Raw genomic sequence first — 19,718 nt, 5'->3', positions numbered from 1 at the left:
TTCATTATAGAGGAAATTTCTACTGACTTGCTTTTCTGATAGAAAGGGCACTTGCACACACTCCGCTGAGACTTTGTGTGGAAGTCACCTTAAAAACTTGCCTCAATGCTACTGTTTTTGTGAGTTGTGTGCACAAACACAATAAATGTGGCTCCATGAGAGAAGCTACATCACACATGCTTAAACAAAACCCCGTCACAAGATATTTGCTTTCATTCCAGTAAATTCACATGTGATTCTGTTCTTTCACATTGGTTTTGGAAGGAGTTTAGCAGTTTTGTTACTAAATTTGTGTTTCTTGCTGCCTGAATGTTTTTGAAAGTGGTAACCCAACTTCCATGCTTCCAGCCAATCTTCTAGTGTGACATTATCGACAGGGCCCTTGTCGACCAGAAGGAAACGTGGCGTCTAATATGGCGCCCCTAAAGATGCTAGACCCGTGCCCTATGTGCTTTAGACCGGATTTTTATGTTTATATGGTAGCAATATTTTGCAACAAGTGGACATCATTTTATTAATTCTCAACAAGGTTTTGATAAATATTTCCAGGGATTAAAGGTAAAAACTACACGTTGTCTCCTTTAGCAACTAGGTTTAGTGGAACCAGGTGACATCACTTGGTTATGTAAATACAAAATTTCATTGAGTAGTTGCTATCTTTTTGAGATTTATTAAACATCAATAAAATATATTATTCCTGTTTCTATTCATGCCTTACGCCAATTTGTCTCGCCCAACAGGGGTGTGTCCAAAAAGTGGCTGGGGTAGCACATGCCACCATTAGAATCTGACCCCTCCCCCCCACCACCCCACACACACACACACACAAAACTCTTTCACTCATTCACTGCCAGCTGTTTTCTGATCAGAGAAGCCCTTCCATGCCAGCGTTTTTCCACGTTTCTACTGTTTTAAGAGTCACAGAACGGTGCGTGCGAGGATGATGTCAACACAAAAACAACAAAAACAAAGCAGAGACTCACCTCTTAAATCAGGAAAAATCTGCACATTTCGAGCGTTATTCTTTCTTTCATAATCCGTTGTAGAATAGTGAACGGCAGAAGCTTTTTCAGTTTGCGCCTCACTTTTTTTTTTGCAGCAGCGGCCCAAAACGATCTCCTAACACATGGATTGTCTGCTTCCTGGTCACATGACGTGTGATGTATGCGGCTGAAGATCGGCTTTAGCGCTGAGATGTTTGTTCTCGTGGTGCGGGGGCTCGTTCCGACACCCACACAGTAAAAATGGAAATGACAACTTTAGTCGTCATTGACAGTGAATGGTTGGATTTAAAACAATGCTTTTTTCGTCAATGGCAGTGAATGAGTTAATATGTTTAGCTGTAATTTGTTACTTGATGTTCAGTGAAACGCTCTACGACTATGCCGGTTGGTAGGTGAAACTTTCAGCTCCACAGTCTGAGTATGCTGGCTGGTTTTAGAATAAGACAGGGCAGCACCTGCATGCGGGGCATCATGGCATCTTTCCTGAATAAAACAAGTATGTGCAGGCTCTTAACAGTATAGAACAACCAGCCACTGGGAGGGTGCTGTGGTATATTTTGGCCCTTCATTTTTAATTAAGTATTTAATCAACAAAAACTTACACCAGAAAGTAATTTTGCTTTTAAAATGCATGAAGTGATGGTCTCACTGTTCCCTCTAATGCACTGCATAATAAACTGAAGAACCCATAGTGGTCAAGCAGGACAGAACACTCATCTGCCCCTTTAGCACACAGGGTATGTCCTGATGGATGCTATCAAAGAATCTCTGTTATCCATTTAGGGATGAGTACTTCTTTCCTCCGTCATATATTAATGAAAATCTTTTACCAAATGCAGAACCCCTTCCCACTTTATCCTCATTGCTGATGCTGTTTTAAAACAAGAAGGCCTTGGAGGAGCAATTTGTTAATTATTAATTGACCCGTGCACTTATGCTCTGAAGCAGTGAATGAATATTGACTTTTCTGACGCTGCCTCCTCCCATCCTCAGCTAGCTGTAGATTCTAAGCTTTAATAAACAATGCGAGCAAAAGCTAATTTGCTGCCCAGCAGGAAGAGTTTGAAAACACCCTTAGAGCTGATTTTTATTTCTCTTAACAAAAGCCTCTGCACCCACCCACAGTGATTCACAATGATCTTTTATCAAATAACAGTGACATTGCCCTCTGTCAAATCAGTTACTCATCAGCCATCATTCCAGTGCGGGGGGTTTTTAACGTTGGCACTGGTACTTCATCACCACTGCCTCTGTGGCTTTCCTAAATGCACTGGTCCTGCCAACGACTCCATCGCCTAATTGAAGTGCTGCACTGAGGTACTGTAGGATGCTGCAGCCTGTGCAAACTGAGTGACAAGCAAATTCATTACACCGCTTTTGGTGATGGCGTTGTAAAAAAAGAGTGTGAGATGCATCGTAAAGGTCATCTGTGTGCGTTGTTCAGGAAGGATCTGAAAGCCCAAAAGGTTGCAAGGTTTCGACCCTTCAGTAGCATCTGTTAGCCTTATTGATTTTGTTTCCCAGAGATTAATGAGGAACAAAAAAGTGTGTCTGTGTTTGTGTTGGCTTAAACCAACAGTGATATGATGATGCAGTCAACAGGGACATTCAGTGTTTTGATGAGTGCATCAAGCTGAGAGCTCTGCCTGAGTCAAAAATGGGACTCATTCACCAGAAGAGGCAAAAGACAACAAAGGTGTGCTGAAGTGAAACTATAGGTGTGTTTCCACTACTGGAACTTCAGGGTGCATTCGCAGAAACTTACTGACATGCACGTGTCTCCACTTGAACAGGCCAGCCAAATTGTTTTTTTTTAGTGAACTTGGTCTCTAAAAAAACTACAAGAATAAAGATAACAGTTAATTTATCTTTCAGTTCATCTAGTTTGCATGAAGCTTTAAATGACTCAAGCATTGTTCTGAATATTGTACCAGTCAGAAACTTTAAGTCCATGTCTCTTCTTTCTATTGGACGGTTTAATGCTGGAATTTAGAAAATCTAGAAGTTTGATAGTTTTATGTATTTTCTTATTACAAATAACTAAAGGAGAGAATAACAAATACCCAAAAAATGACTTCCATCCATAAGGAAATTCAGAAAACCATCTCCTTATCAGAGCACTCTCCAGCTCCACGTTAATGACCCCAAAGCATTCCCTGGACAGTATGGACATAAAATCCCATAGTCTGGAACTTTCCCTGGTCCTTCCTAGTGGGACATGCCCACACAAGCACCAGCCTGAAGCAACCTGACATTCTAATCAGATGCTCAACCTCAACAGACCCCTTTCAAAGGAGCAAGAACAGCAGCTCTACTCTCAGTCTCCCCCTGGAAGGTTGGACCGTCAGTTTCTTGTTACTTTTCATTCACAAGTCAAAGCTGTAGGAACATAAAGAAACCAGCAACTACATGTTCCCTTTTCCATTGGCAAAGAGGTTTTTAATCTCCATTCCTGTTCAAGTAAAGGTTGACTTAAAACTGTCCTAACCATCACCCTCCAAGTTACAACTGGTCCAACTTCCCGGCCATTCTGTAATCAATGATGATCAAGGCACAAAGATACATGAAGGAGATAGTCTTACCAACCAAGACGAAGCATCGCCTGTCTCTAGTCAAGAGCCATTAACTCAGGTTTGGAGGAAATGGCTCTCATCTTGTCCTCTTCCGACGACTGCAGACTGTTCCTGTGCACACTGAAGGTCATGGCTTCCAGAGGCCTCATTAGAACATGAAATAATCTCATCATAAGAAGCTTGATGCTCTCTAATTGACCATACATCATAAAAGACAAGTTGTAAGAAGAGCCGTAGCGTGGCAAACTAAATAAATTACAGGGTCAAAACACAGGTTATTTGTATTCACTAGTGTTACTAGTGTTTCACTGCAAAATTACTATATACACCAAAACACATTAGTGAGGAAAGATTCTTTGAGTTTCAGGTTTTTTAGGGCAGGGGTAGGGAACCCTGTTCCTGGAGAGCTGCTATTCAGCACGTTTTAGAGGTTTCCCTGCTTCAACACAGTTGAGTCACCTATTCAGCAGCTCACCAGGCTCTGCAGAAGCCAATTCATTTCCTGCTGATTAAAATCAGATATGTTGAAGCAGGGAAACGTGGTGGTTAGTGGCTAACCAGGAGCAGGGTTCCCTACCCCTGCTTTAAGGTAATTAAACTGTAAACATTGTGGGGAAGTTGGTTAAGAATGTGACACCCATCACCCAGTATGTTCTGTTAGTGTTTATTAGTCAATTATTTGGAAATCTGCTTTCATGTGCCATGTTAATAAGTGATCAAATAGATATTTTGGGGCCATCTCAGAATGTTTGCATTGATTATTTGTCAAGTTATTGGTAGCTCAAGCCTTTAATTGATAAAAAAATGCAACTTGTGTTTTTTTATATATATGTTCTATCACCATTCTCATTATAGTTTCACTTTTTAAGTTGAACTTTTGACATAAGTTAACCTTTGCACCATATTCTAAGGTTTTGAGGTTTCACAAGTAAAAAATATATTTTTGGTATGCAGCAAAAAAATAAATAAAGAAATTTAAAATAAATTACCATGACACTGATTTTAAGTTCCCTAATTGATCCCAGAGTGATGCAGACAACTAGCTTCACTTCTTCTGCTTAAGCTCTGAGCATCTAAATTGCAAGCGGAGCAAAATTCAGTAATTAGCAAACAGGTGCAAACGAGTGAAGGCTGAATTGGTTTGTGTTTGGAATGCAACGTACAAGATCACATGTGAATTTCTGCTTTGCTGTGTCATTCTGGAAGAAGCTCAAAACTTTTGCAAGATGAGAAAGGAAACAAAGCTGCAATTATGCAGTCAATTATGCATTTAATGAGCCAACCTCTGAAGAGCAGAGGTCACAGAAGTAGAAGCAGCTACCAAAAACCTGGTAAGACACAACGTGACCAAAACAGCATATGTCAGATGCTCCTTTAAAGACCAAGCTCACCAAAGCTGTTATTTAATTGTTGTTGTTTTTTAAATATGATCAGTCACTCAAGTTCAACATGCAGGCTAAATGTAAAATTATTTCCTGCATTAGCCGCAGATAGAAAACAGATGGGCAAATGTTCAGACTAAGAAAGCCAGTCGATTCCACATCACACTGTCAAATTAACATTCATGGACTCATCCATTCTGGCTCACAAGAAGGGCTGATTTACCATCCAGGAGAGCAGAGCATGACTTGGTTAACTGTTTACCAGTCAGGCCTTTCAGCACCCTGGACAGCTCCTGCATGTTGCACTTTCCTTTCTAGTTGGCCCTTCAGCACCATGGAGAGAGGCACGCAGTGAAGGTGCAGCAGCTGAAATCTCTCAGGCGAAGATATTTAGGACTCGTTTCTTCAGACAACGTGAAGACTCAGAACTAGTCTGACGTTCTCCCTGACATTGTTGGTTTGCTAAACTAACCCCCAAATTCCACTACCTCCCCTCCACTCCGCTCCGGTCCACCCCCACCTTCCGCAGCCGCTCGCTTCCGAACTCAATTTTTCTTGGTACCCGCTCTACAACGGCTCCGCTCCGGTGCGGAGACCTGAGGTGGGCAAACAAGCATGCGCGGGATTTTTGAGATCTTGCGATACAGTCCGAGCAATAAACGCAGAAGTTAGATCCAAACACCCGTTGTGTGGGAGAAGCATCGGCATGAACTGTTTAATCTGCCCATCATTTGTGTTGAGAGATCAGCAGTGTTTGGATCAACAAAGTGTGACTACTTTGATAGTAGAAACTGTATTTATGGCTTACTTTTGTGCATTTAAACTTCAGCCACCATTGATAGTTGTTAAAAGTTGTTAAACCTGTGCATATGAAACAAAAAATGCCTTTTGTTTATCGATTTATTGTGAAAAACAGAAGTTGTGCTTGCTCCTTTTCCTGTTGGGCGGTTGTGATTCCTGTCCATTTACTGCGGAGGTGCTCCGGCAACCGCCGAAAATAGGATCAATTTTATTTTTGTCGGACGCCGGAACAGAGGGTGGCGCATGGTGCCGCACTGCCGGAGCACGGCCGGAGCACGGCTGGAGCACGGCCGCAGTAGTGGAATTGCTCTGATTTACTACAACGGGACTGATTTTGCTCCGGCGTTCGTGTCGGAGCGGAGGTAGTGGAATTTGGGGGTAAAAGTGATTTTGCCTTGCTAAGAATTCTCGTTGATTTCTCTTCCTTGTGGTTTTAGTGACAGTTTTGTTCAGAGCTCTTGTTTTCTATCCAGATGACTCATAGTTTGTCTTTATGAATTTAGAGTATTGAGCCAAGGGCCTGTTTTATGTTTCCTTAAATTTTGCCTTAGCCTTTTCAGTTTAGGCTTTGATTTAGTTTATTTTACCACTTGGTTTTTCCTTCCCACTGTTAGAAACAGGGAGTTACTTTATGTTAGTTGGTTTGGCCTTGCCGTTTAGTTTGGTTAATTATTCAAGGCCCTTTAACTTGTTAGTTAGACCCAGATTTTTTCCCTTTTCACAGACTTTATTTTATGTTTTACTATTTCCACTGTGCTATTCCCCTCAAACCTCCTGGAGCTGACCAGACAAGTCGTAACAGAAATAAAAACAGAGTCAGCGGTAGTCAGGTTGCTGCTGGCCAGTCGGAGGTGAGATGTCTGAATATCAGGAAATATGACTCCAAATCCTGCCGTCTTCTGCTCTGAATAACTTGTACTTTCTGAAAAAGGAGCGCCAGAGCTTTTTCCATCAGAGTTCGACTTACAAGGCATTCATTTAGACTAGAGACCAAAGCAGATGTGTTAAACATAAACATAAACAAGTAAAGCTGGTCTTTAAGCCCTGAACTAGAGTAGGCTAATTTCACACAACATGCAGGATTTCATCTCATCAGTCAGATGATGACATAATCCTGTTTCAGTCCTGATGTCTCATTTTTACAACAAATGTGTGCATTTAGGTGATGCATGTCGAGTAACAACATTCTCACTGAAGCATGTAGTTTTCATGCCATGTGAACATGCACAAAGGCTTTATCATAGTTTACTATGGGAACCATGATTCACATAGTTTGCCATGTGAATCATGTTGAGTGGGCTGGAAAGGAGACCACTCTCAGTAAAATACCAAACACTACATCAGCATGTCAGCATTGATACCAAATACTGTCCCTCCACACTAAATTACTGTATAAACTCTGTTGGAATTGAAGTGTGAAAGTTAAGTTAATGGCTCCATCAAGAGACACGACTCAGTAAAACTGGGTCTGTGCAGTCAGAAGTCCTGGTTTATGAAGGTTTATTAATAGAATTTGGTAGTAATGTTTTACTGTTTTGACTGAATATCCCAGCAACAACTAGGAAGGTCATATTTTTAATTACATAATCTGTGTCATGTTGGCATTTGGAGAGCTCAGTTTGTTTAATTAATGACTTTCAGTTGCATGTCATCTTGTTATTCTACATTTGCTGGAATGGACTGCCTGGAAGCTGTGAGCCTGTTCAAGAAGGAGGACAAAACTTGTGGATACTTCAAAGTAGTCCAAACATTTTATTGCGATTGATTTGCAGACTTTCAAATATTTTTTGTTTGTCTTCTTGGATATGAATGTATCATACATTTGTGACCAAAGTGCTCTGACATCACATGTGCGACCTGTGTTTACACTAGCATGTTTTTACCATCTCTAATACTGCTCCATGTAGAAGACCCACAGTTGAAGGGCAACGTTAAAGACCAAGTTCACTTATTTTTTTGATTCATTAGCAGTGGCCTCTAGTATAAATGCATGTCTTGTGAGTCTATCTCAGTTTTGGGATCTAGAAATGAACCAGAGCAGAGGTCAGCAGAAGACGGCCTCCTCTAATTGGCTAACAACAACGCAACTCAACTGCTGACTGCTTTGCAACACTGATGTTTTATCTCCACAAATAACACAGGCCTGAAGGAGTTCTGCCATGTGGTGGAGTTGCTAATGCTAATGGTTAGCTTATACTGGCTGAGACTAGCCCTGCTCTCTCCTAGGCACAAAATCAACAACAGCCTTCCCTGTTGCGAGCCAAGATGTGTGAGCCCATGAATGCTGACTTGAGTATATGACGTGCTAATGTCACAGACTGTTATCTGAATGTTTCCCCGTCTGTTTTCTATCTGCAGGAAATAAATGCAGAAGATCATTTCCACGTTCAGCCTGCATGTTAAACTCAGGGTGACCGATTCAATTTCAAATATAACATGAAAAAAAAAATTTATCTGTGAACTTGGCCTTTAAGGACAGTTACTTCACACCAACTACTTATTCCAAGTCAAAGAATGTTTTTCAACAATTTGGGGAACTACTGCCACCTACAGGCTTGGCATGCCACTGAATGTGTTTAACCAAGGCATGCACTGAATATTCTAGCAGAAAATGAGCTGGTGTGAACCACATTTATTTTTTTATTTTTTTTTTCTAAATGAGATGTTTTACAAAAGCCTGGTGTGGCCTTCAACTGGACTGGACACCAAAAGTATCCTAGTATTGAGTCTAATGTCTTGCTGTATTTTGACAAATACAATTTGCATTTTAAAAGTGGAAAATCTACAGATGTACTTAAGGGCTGTGCTTGGTTAATGTTGTGGAATACCATCCAACAGAGAAAAGGGCAACATGCCATTTCATCCAGTGTCTTCTGCTTCTTTCAAGCTCAACAGCTGGCAGCATATCTGACACATCCCTTACTGTTCCCATTAGAATAATCAATCATGGCTCAGGCTTTTGATGAAACAGGATGTGGAGAGTCCATCTGAACTTAAATTAAAATACGATTATTAATGTGGACATACACATAAAAAATCCAAGTACCGTCTTATTGGCCACATTTTAAAAATGGGTTTCACTTCTAAATGAGCTTTCAATTTAAAACCTTGCTTGATGTCTTAATTTAGCCAAGTGAAACACAAGTTTGCAGCGGAGCACTTCACGGCCGTCAGAAAAGCACTTAGCAGAATGCAATTAATGCCAGCATGAGTGTGAGCTTCTTCCAATTAGGAGCTTGTTTACAAAGTGACTGAGTCTGATAAGATGAGAGTCTCACGGAGATGACAGTAAGTCTCTAATCAGTGTCAGATCTTCAGACTTAAACGTTGGGACAACTCTTCTCTTAAGAAGATGCAACAACCGTGTTGTGGCAACAGTTAAATCTTTTGGAAGTTGTTAGAGCTCTGAAGCTGTCTTTATATTTTACAGCCTTCACCTCAAGTTGGCAGCAGAGGGAGGACAAATGGGGCTGTTATTGTCCGCGAGGAGAAGCCAAATGAGGATTTAGAGGGAACCGGGTAATGTTGACAGGCTGGGAGGTGACTGATCGATGCCTACAAACATCAAACAAATGCACAAACTTTCCTGTGGTCTGTGAATGAAAAATGTCTCCTGGATTTGTTCTTTTTTTCTTTTCAAACCATTATTCTGCTTGTTTAATCTTAATGAGCAATAAATTCCCATTGGATCACCATCTAGCTGAAGCAAGACATAAAGGACCTCCATTACACCTGAGAAGTGCTGTCCACTTTCTTCCACTCCAGGGGAGAGGAAGTCATTTTTGTGCCAAAGACATTCTTGGTCACTTCAAAGTAATGAACACATCAAAACTGGTTGCAAACTCCTCATTTAGGAGGTGATTAGTTACGCTGAAACATGAGTCTCTTCAGAGGAAGAGAAACTTAAAGATGGAAGCTAAAACTAAGCAAGGTATAAAAGCCTTTCAGGGCCACGAAGAAGAAGAAAAAAAAAGAAAAGTGTATTACATTTTTCCTAATGTTGAGATGAAATATGAAATGCTGGGAAAATGAGACAAAATGGAGGAAAAATGTTGAAATACTGTTTTCAGAATAGAAATACAACAGGATAAATCACTGATTCATTCTCAGTCTTTTACAATAAAGCTCTGAATCAAACTTGTGTACCTCATAAAACCTCTATGCATGTATTTAATATATAGTTTTACTAGCAGTATATTAGATATTAGTACAGTTGGTATATTATTTAAATGTGTGGTTCACTCATTTAATCAATACATCTGCAGTTGTCTCTAGTAGGAATGCATGCCTTGTAAGTCGTTCCCAGGGGGAAGAAATATACTGGTGCACCATTTCTCAGACCTAAAAGTTTCCCATGTAATAGCTGAGTGCCATTTCTTGGTATTTGGACATCTCTCCTCTGACTGGATGACAGGAATGTGTCTGGTCGCCCCTGTATCCCAGGTTGCTGGGTTCCGGGCTCGGCTGGCTTGGGGTGGGAGGCTGCGGGCGGGCCTCTAGGCTTGCCGCTGATATCTCCCGGGACTCTGCCGGCGGCTCTGCACCTCTCGAGGGGACCAGGTGCTTTTCTGGTCGCAGTCTCCCTGGGGTCCCTGCGCCCTGGGGCAGCTCCTGGATTTCTGAGACTTGGAGCTCCCTCCATCTCCTACGCATTTTGGGGGGGCAGATCTGTGGCCCCTCACACTCTCTATTGGACGCTCCTATAGGGAGACCTTACATAAACAAGCGCGTGTACGCACACAGGTGCTCACATGGTGCTCTCATATGTATGGACTTGGGCATGTTCAACACATGTCTTAAGGCTGTGGTTGGCACTAAATGCACTGTGATTTATTATCGTGTGATTGTTCAGTAAAACAATGTTGATTTTATATTTTCTCATCAAGTTGACGCAGTGACAGCTTGCTCCTGTTGTACTGTTGTGTGTCCCTTTTCTGCAGGTCTAGAAACAGACTCTTGTTCATTATTGATTGTTTATTTATGTGGGCCTTTTTTCATTTTTAAAGGTTTCCAGCTGCCTTTTTAATCTTATTTTTTTGTGCTTTTCTCCTTATTTTTGGTTTGTTTTTAGATATTTTTTCTCATTCTGTCTCATCTGCATTTCGGGTCCTGCTTTGCTACACTGCTGACATATTCCTCTTGTTAATCTCAACGCTTCAATCTAGAATTAATATTTCATTTAAAACTTGTTATGAGTTTTATTTTACATTATTATTAGAAGCATTCGGTTCTAACTAGTTCCTGCCCCATTATCCTTGCTCTGACAGCAATAACCCTTCCATAGAATCCACCCTCTTTATTTTTTTCTCTATATCACAATAGAAAATGCACTATAAGCTGCATCGGAGAGAGAAAACACTTCTGTTCGAACTGGTGCTGTCTGGAGATTACAACTGGATTCAGGAAAGTCATATTTGGGTAATGTAACAGTGAACCTGATGACTCTGCTGTTTCTGACAGGAACACGACCACAGCGTCCTCTTTTTGACTAAAATAAAATCTTAATTGGAGGAAAAAATTAGCACCAGTCGCATCACATTTAATGGCATGGCCTCTCTCAGTGAAGCAATTAGTAGAAAACATCAGGACTCAGCACTTACATGTGTTTTCATGCCAGGTTGGTAAAACAAAACAAAACAGTGGAAAAAGAGCTGAAAGCAAGGGACAAAGTAGTTTTCTTTGGCTCATGGAGCCCATTTTTCAAGCTTTTTGAATTAAAAATAAATCTAGCTTAAATGTTTTCCTGTTTAAGAACCTGTGGTTAAATGTTTATCAAATGTTTATTAAAGCCACTTTGATAAAGGTAAATCTGTCCGTGTTCCTGCTTGTTTGGGTTACACCTGGTATCCGTGCAGAGTCAGAATGACATTTTAGACGTGTGTAATGGAGATGAAGGAACTTTTGAAGCACTTCCTATAAAGTGCAGATCTCAGAAGTGGTTTGACAGCTCGGTGGAGATGCTTCTCGATGACAGGCTTCATTGGGAATGAGTTTTCCAGCTGAGGGATGGATCTTTGGCAGTGCAGAAAAATAAAAACTGACATTCATCTCAGAATTGATAAGAGACCCAAAACAATTTACCAACACACGGAAATAGGGAGCAAGTAAAAACCGAGGGTTTGTTTATTTTTTTCGTGAAAAACCTTCCGTTCAATTTAGATAAGTCACTTTTTCCAACGTCCCTGCCCCCCAGGAAACTAGCTTATTGCACCATTTCCATGATTCATGTTTTTTGCTAATGTCAAGTGGGCCTGACCTCAGAAAATCTCTACATCAGTAAATTAGCTCCTGTTAATGGAAGATTTTGCACCCTCATTACAGGAGGGTTTACATGACTCAGCCTTTATGCAAACTTCCTGCTTCTTCAAAGGCTTGCTTAGCATCAGTGGTTTGCCATCTCATCCAAACAGAAGATGAAGCCACTGTGAGAAAAATAAATAAAAACAGGGAAGTGTGCCAGAAGGAATTGGGCATGGCCCAGAATGTTTAAATACCAAGGTTTTTTTCCTAAACATTTGCAGTGGTCTCTGGTACAAATGAAGGCCTTGTAAATGAATCTCAGGGAATAAAATCTCTGGCATCGATTCTATTTTTGCCGGATGCCGGAGCACCTCCGCAGTCAATGGACAGAAATCACAACCGCCCAACAGGAAAAGGAGCAAGCACAACTTCCGTTATTTCACAATAAATCGATAAACAAAAAGCGTTTTTGTTTCATATGCACAGGTTTAACAACTTTTAACAACTATCAATGGCGGCTGAACTTTAAATGCACAAAAATAAGCCATAAATACAGTTTCCACTATCAAAGTAGTCGCACTTTGTTGATCCAAACACTGCTGATCTCTCAACACAAATTATGGGCAGATTAAACAGTTCATGTCGATGCTTCTCCCACACAACGGGTGTTTGGGTCTAACTTCCGCGTTTATTGCTCGGACTGTATCGCAAGATCTTGAAAATCCCGCGCATGCCTGTTCGCGCACCTCAGGTCTCCGCACCGGAGCGGAGCCGTTGTAGAGCGGGTACCAGTAAAAATTGAGTTCGGAAGCGAGCGGCTGCAGAAGGCGGGGGCGGAGCGGAGGTAGTGGAATTTTGGGGAGAGGCGAGCAGAACACGACTCTGATTGGCTAACAACAATGAAACTCTACCACTGATTCTATTTGCTCAGCACCATTGATGTTTAATCTCCACAAATAACACAAATCTGAAGGAGTTCTGTCATGCTGTGGGTTTGCTAATGCTAATATTTGGCTTCTATTAGCCTAGAAACGCTCTGCTCTCTCCTGAACGCCAAATCAGCAACAGTTTTTCTCGTCATGAGCAAGACGGGTGAGTCCATGACAGCTAATTACTTTGTTTGAGATGCAATTGACAGGCTGTTCTGGTGCAACTGTTTTCATGTTGGCAGCTAATGCAGAAAATATGGGTAGAACACTATTATCATGTTTAGCTCGTATGTGACCAATCACGTTTTAAAGATAAAAAAAAATTATCAGTGAACTTGCTTTTTAAAGCCTCAAATACTGTAGAAATCCATGTCCTCCTCATTAGATACATAATCAAAGCGAAGATGTGAGCGAGCATAAAGAATTAATTTGACTTGGATGTTCTAAACACGAGTACTTCTTCACGTCTGAACTGCACGGAGACAGCAGCTCGACGGGGAGACAATTCTTAAAGTTTAAGGGTGATGAGAAGGCTGCCGTGAGACGGAGGCTTCATCTGTCTCTTTAGTGTTTGCTGAGCTGGTGGTTTCCATCTCAGTAACTCACCTCCTCTTTCTTTTACAGAGAATCCAACCTCCCTGACAGGGATCCGCTCTGTCTGTGCCACAGAGGCGCAAAGCACAGGGAGCACACGCAGATGAAAGGAATCAAAAAGTGGTGAAAACCACCCGATCACTTGAGTGAAGCAGCTACTTGCTCTCCACACTGGCTCCATGGTGATGGAGCGTGTTTCAAAGCAGGCAGCAATGTTGGAAAAACCAGTTACATTCAGAAAAGATGCAAAAAAAAGGGAGTTAATGTATACTTAGATGTCTGTAGGTTAGGAGAAACTAGCTTTCCCCAATGAAGGAGCAGAAGAAATTTTTAAATAACATAAAATATACACAACTCCTTCAAAATTAAAAGCCTGCAGCTGTGATTACTGCATGAACTTTGTTTATTCTATCATGAGAAGTTTGTACTGAAATCTTGCAACAGGAAAAATAAATGAAAAAGCAGGTTTAGTAAGAAATCATTGTTTACTTTATTTTATTTTTTACAAAAAGTCACGTTCTGTGCAGGCTAAGCGTAGAATAGTCTTCTACCCCTATTTCCTGCATTTGCTTCCAGAAATAAAATGATTGAGGAAGCGCTCGGTTCAGAAAAGCCTGACAGATCTACGTCACACTGTCACTAACATCCATGGACTCGCCCATCTGGACTCATAAGCGGAGAAGATTGTTGTTGGTTTAGCGTCCAGGAAACAGCAGAAAACATATCTGCTAGTAGAAGCTAACCATTAGCATTAACAATCCCGCCACACAGCAGTTCTCTTCCAGGCTTGTGCTATTTGTGAACGTGAAACATCAGCGTTGCAGAGCAAATCAGAGGCGAGATGTCTATCATCAGGAAATAAGACTCCAAAATTCTGTCGTCTTCTTCCACTTTGTCCTCCGGCTGACTTCCATGTCCTCAAACAGGAGCGTCTCAGACATTCACTTCTACTACAAATCACTGCAAATTTTATAAAAAATATAAGTGAACTTGATCTTTAAAATAAAGCAGTTTATTACCTTGGGTTTAAAAGCAGTTCAGTTTTTAGCATTACTACTTTTCACTCTAATCAATATTTGTCATAAAAGCAATACCAATAAATTGTAAATGTTCACTTTGAGTTCTAGGTTAAATATCTGAGAAACATCAGATTTTCAGGGGATCTCAGTGTTGATTTTCTCCCCTTCAGATTTAATCTCAGCAGCTTCAAGCTCTGTGGGCTTTGCAAATGTGTTTGAACCTAAATTCTCATGCTGCTGGTGTGGTTTTATCACTGCTCCATAGAGAGTGTCCTGACCAACAGCATCCTGGTGTGGTACGGCAGCAGCTCTGCAGCTGACAGGATGGCCTTGCAGTGAGTGGTCACAACTCCAGAGAAAATAACAAACATGATGACATCTACACCACTCGCTGCCTTCAATAAACCACAAACATCCGAAAGGACTCAACCCACCCAGCTAACCACCTCTTCAGACGTCTTCCATCTGGTAAATGATACAGGGCAATAACACCACTGTTCTGTTGCAAAGGTGGGATTTGGAGTCCTACTCTTTAAAGGGGCATTATGGAAGTTTGACAGCCAAAACATGTATAGAAATAATACATTTCTTCTTCATACATTCTCCTGCAATGCCCTGGTCCTGTAGAATGAGCCCCGGCATTTTTACTGTGATTGCCTGTTTTTCTGTAAAATCACAGAACAAGAGAGCCGCTCGGGTCGAGCAGGCTGCTTCATGCGCGTTCACGCTCAGGCATAGCCCGTAGCATTTGCTATCCGTAGCTTTAGCAGCAGAGAGAGAGGCAGTGCCACTTTGTCGCTGTTCCTAACGCCTAGTGACAAAGCTAGCTACATTTCTGATGACCCTTAGCTACTTTCTGTAGAACTTTCTTCTAGATATTTCCTGCAAATTAGCAACAAAATAGCCATTTTCGCTTTGAACCATTCTTTGAACGTTGTTTCAGCTGTCATCAAGGATATAAGTGTTACAGAAACAAAGGACATCACTGGCACTTTACCTCACCTTGTAAGATGTTGCTGTGCAGAAGACCCAGGCTCGACTCTGGATGTGAACATAGTTTATTTAGAGTTTTTTTTACATTAATGATATATTTTTTTTACAGTAAGATGCCCGAATTTTTATTTGACACTCGCCGAACGGCATTGAATTCACAGATAAAAAAGATGTGGGTTCAACTTTCATTTTGGAACAATGTTTCAAGCAAGGGAAGGGAATGATCTGAGCATGCAGGAGGACTGACCCATCTTAAACCTTTGTCAGCTGTGCTGAAGAGAAAGGTACAGAACCAAATTATTTAATTAATTAGCTGTGCATTCTCCTGTCCTCTGGGCCACACACACACCCACACAAGGGACTGTCTCAGCTGTTATTTTCGTTAAGGAGTGTGCACGTACAGCATGCGCGCCTCGTGCACGAGTCTACTATTGAAGCTGCCGTTACGCTTTTGACCTGAGGGGGCAATCGTGAGCATAAAAATTCAAAACTCCGTAAAGTCCCTTTAAAATTGATGACATTTTGCCTCTGATTGGCTAACAGCAACAGGATTCTTCCACTGAGTTTGTTTGCTTCTCTTTCATGGGTAAAAACATGCAATGCTGGTGTTTATCTTACACAAAACACATGCCGTCATGTTGTGTCGTTGCAAATGCTAATGGTTAGCTTCTACTAGCCGAGACACGCTAAAACCAAGACAGCCCTCTATGGAGATCATAAGCCAAGTATCACATCGTTTCTCAGCTTTTTAACCACAAAAACATCAAGATTCTGCTCAAAATCTTCAGCGTTTCCCTCATTGAAGCCTTCATTCCAGCCATGATGAATGCTGAAAAACCCCCCTTTTATTATGTTTACTCTGCTCTGCTACCAGGCTGAAAACGTTTACAACAAACTGTTGGCTGTGCTCTGCAGAAAACCCGAAGCACAGCATGCTGAGATTATTGATTTCTCCAAGCAGACTGCGGGTGACGATGAGAAAAGTGGTGATGAGGCAGAAACATTAAACAGCAATGAGATGGCAGCAGGTGCTTTGAAACAAGTTAGACAGCCTTTCCTAAGGTAAACAAGTTTTTGTGAATTTGGGGCTTTTTCATTCCTGGAAGGCATCTGCAAGCTTGACCTTCTCAAAACTTCAAGTCAGACTGAAACCTGAGAATTGATGCTAAACACCTTCAAGTCCTGCAAGCTTCCCATTAATGGCATGAAGACCTCATTTGCATCCAAACCACCAGTTGTCCTGTTCTTCTGTGGGAATTTTGCTCCCTTTGTCTTTTTGCTTTATTTCTAGTACCATAGTTTATCTGTGATGATGCAGTCGTTCTTCAAATCCAGAGTCTTCACACTAGTCTTAGTCAGATCTTTATTTTCACCTGGTAAGCCCAAGCTTTTAGATTAAGAATAAAAATGTGTTATGAATATTCTTGCAAACCCTGATCAAACCATCTAACCTCCCTGTTTTAGGTCCACCACCGCCTGATTGTAGCAGTTTGTTTCATCTGAGAACGAGGCTTTTCTCTTTCACCTCAGAGACTGCGGTCTTCTCAGGTCGCTCCTTAAAGCTATCATCATGAGACAAGCAGGGGAAGGAAATGCGCCTAAACTGCTGTGACCATTTTCTTCTTACAATCAAGGACAATCAGCGTTCATGCACAGTCTGGAATATTTTTACATAAACAGCAAATCTCTTTGTAGAAAGAAACCCTGCACTTGTGTTGCCCAGAGCATAAACCCGGATCACAACACAAACGTGCATCGCTGCTGAGGAATGAATACATCTGTTGACATTTCAGCTGGACTGCTTTGTGCTAAATAATAATTATTATAAAACCAGGACAGAAAAATCAATATAAACCGATGTGCCTGTAATCTGCATATTGATTGGGACCGTAATCAGGCTAATGAGAACACCAAAAGCAAACTTTGAAGGAGACTGGTGATTATGGTGAAGATGAAATTCAGAATTAAATACAGCTCTTCAAATCAAGTCACATTCTTAATCGATTGGTGTTTTTGTTGTAAAATCTACAAGAGGGGCTGTTCTCCGTTCGTGTTTATGAGGAGGTGACCCAGCTGAAGGTCATTTATCAGTAGCTGTAACTGAATGAAGGTCAGAAATGGTGTGGAAAATCATAATAATGTCATTCTTTTGAAAATGTACTTAAACTGCGTTGTTGTGCGATATGCCGGCTGAGCACTTTTTAGCAATAGCAACAGATGAGTCATTTTTCAGACCTAGTGAAAGCTAATTTCTGTAAATGGTTTAAAAGATTAAATGGGCTTTAAAAAGCCAATATGGGCACCCGTGGAAAATGATTGACACCCCCCCCCCCCCCCCCCCCCCGGTCTCCCCAGTGTTGAATGCATTAATGTGTTGGATCCATTTGTCTATTGTTTTGTAATAAAACAGAATCAAAGGAGAGCTACAGGCTAAACTCCCCCAGAGTCACAACAGTTTCTCCCCCGATGAAAACAGCCTAAATTGGGACCACTGCTTTCTCTACAAAGTAGGGCTTTTAATTTACAATTTAAATACATATAAATTACAAAATCTATGTTCTTAACCAACACAAAAAAGAAATACGACAATTGTCAAGATATTTGTGTGTGTGTGTGTGTGTGTGTTTTAAGGTCACAGTGACAATTATCAGCTCTAGACCCTCATCTTTCACATCTGGCGACCATGAGCAGTGATGCTTTTGGATACTCTGATTTTACATTGTTATGTCCCCGACAGGAGATATCAAAATGTGAAGGAGGGGGTAACATAAGAAACATGATAGTGGGTTTAAAATGAGTTTAATTGTCATAAAAGATTCTAAAAACAAGTGCAAACAGATGGCGAGCATTATTAAGATAATGCAAAATGAAACCTTCTATAAGATTAACAGTTAAGACAACTTATCAAGTATATAAATCACCTGGTTAAAACTGTGTTAAAAGTTTTACCAAAACTGAAGGTGTTTAAAAACACAACGGAGTTGATAAAAGTCTAAAAACCAAAACAGAGTTAACCTTAAAACACAGTCAACACTGGGTGACATGAACAAAAAGATCCATGAGGATCAGACAGAGTTAAAACTATGACAGTAAAAGCTCTTCTAAACGAAGGGGTTGAAAACAAACTGAGGCCTCGGGGACAGCGGAACCCCTGCACTGCTGCCTCCCAGACTGCTGAAGGCACAGCCTTTTTATCCCAGGTGTGGGTCATCAGAAGGATTCAGCTCAGCCGTGTTCCTCTGCAGCCTGGAAGAGAGGAGGAGGGGCGGTGTCGGGCTGATCTCCGGGGCTGGGTGATCCTGGCTCCTCCACCTGAAGAGGCCAGGCTGGCGGCCATAACAAGCATCCGGGCTGCTGTGTCGGTCCTCGTCCTGCACAGCTCAAGCCTTCAGTCAGAGGTGATGCTCATTCCTCAGGATCTAGAATGACAAAGAATTACAGATGAGGAAACCCCCCGCTGGCTGACTCAACCCGCCAATCAGAGGCTTCCTCTGGTTGGTGTGAAAATGAGCCGGCCAATCAGTCAGCAGTTGTGTGTTGGGCCAGTTCAGCCTGAAGCAGACCACCTTAGGAAGAGGGCTGGAAAAACAGCTGGTCCACCTGTATATGAATACAATAAACCACACCTGTGAAAGCCTCTTAAATCAGTGATGGAAGCGCCGCTCTTCGGTTGCTGGTGGGAAGATAAATGCAACACTTCCTTCAGGGGTGAGTAAAGACAAAGTGGATATCCTACTGACACTCGTGATGATGTACAGCTACTTAGATCTTCACGCTGGCTTAGCCGACTAGCTTTAATCCCAAACATCTGTACAGAGAGGCTTCAACTCTTAGCTTGCCCTGCTCAACAGAAATGTACAGAAATAATTTCATACCATGAAAGTTTGTTTGAAATGGTTAAGTCACTAATATCAGTTGCCTAACCCTTACTCAGTTTAAAAACACAGAAAAGAAATTAGACCCTTAGCTAAATATAGCCATTCATAACAGGGTGATTTACGGTATTTTGCAATTTAAAACTACTTAAATGTTTAAGGATTAAGACAACTTTTGTTGCTTTCCTGACATTTGAAGGTTGTTAGTCGCTGATTTCCTTCAATCAGGATTTTAATTTCCCTTTCAGGTCACCTTAGCCTTTAATCCTAGAGCCTAAAGGTGTCCTAGTACCGTACAGCCCGGCAAG

This window comes from Nothobranchius furzeri, chromosome 15, assembly GCF_043380555.1.
Source record: "Nothobranchius furzeri strain GRZ-AD chromosome 15, NfurGRZ-RIMD1, whole genome shotgun sequence".
Taxonomy (NCBI): Eukaryota; Metazoa; Chordata; class Actinopteri; order Cyprinodontiformes; family Nothobranchiidae; genus Nothobranchius; species Nothobranchius furzeri.
Note: the sequence above shows the minus strand (reverse complement) of the source record.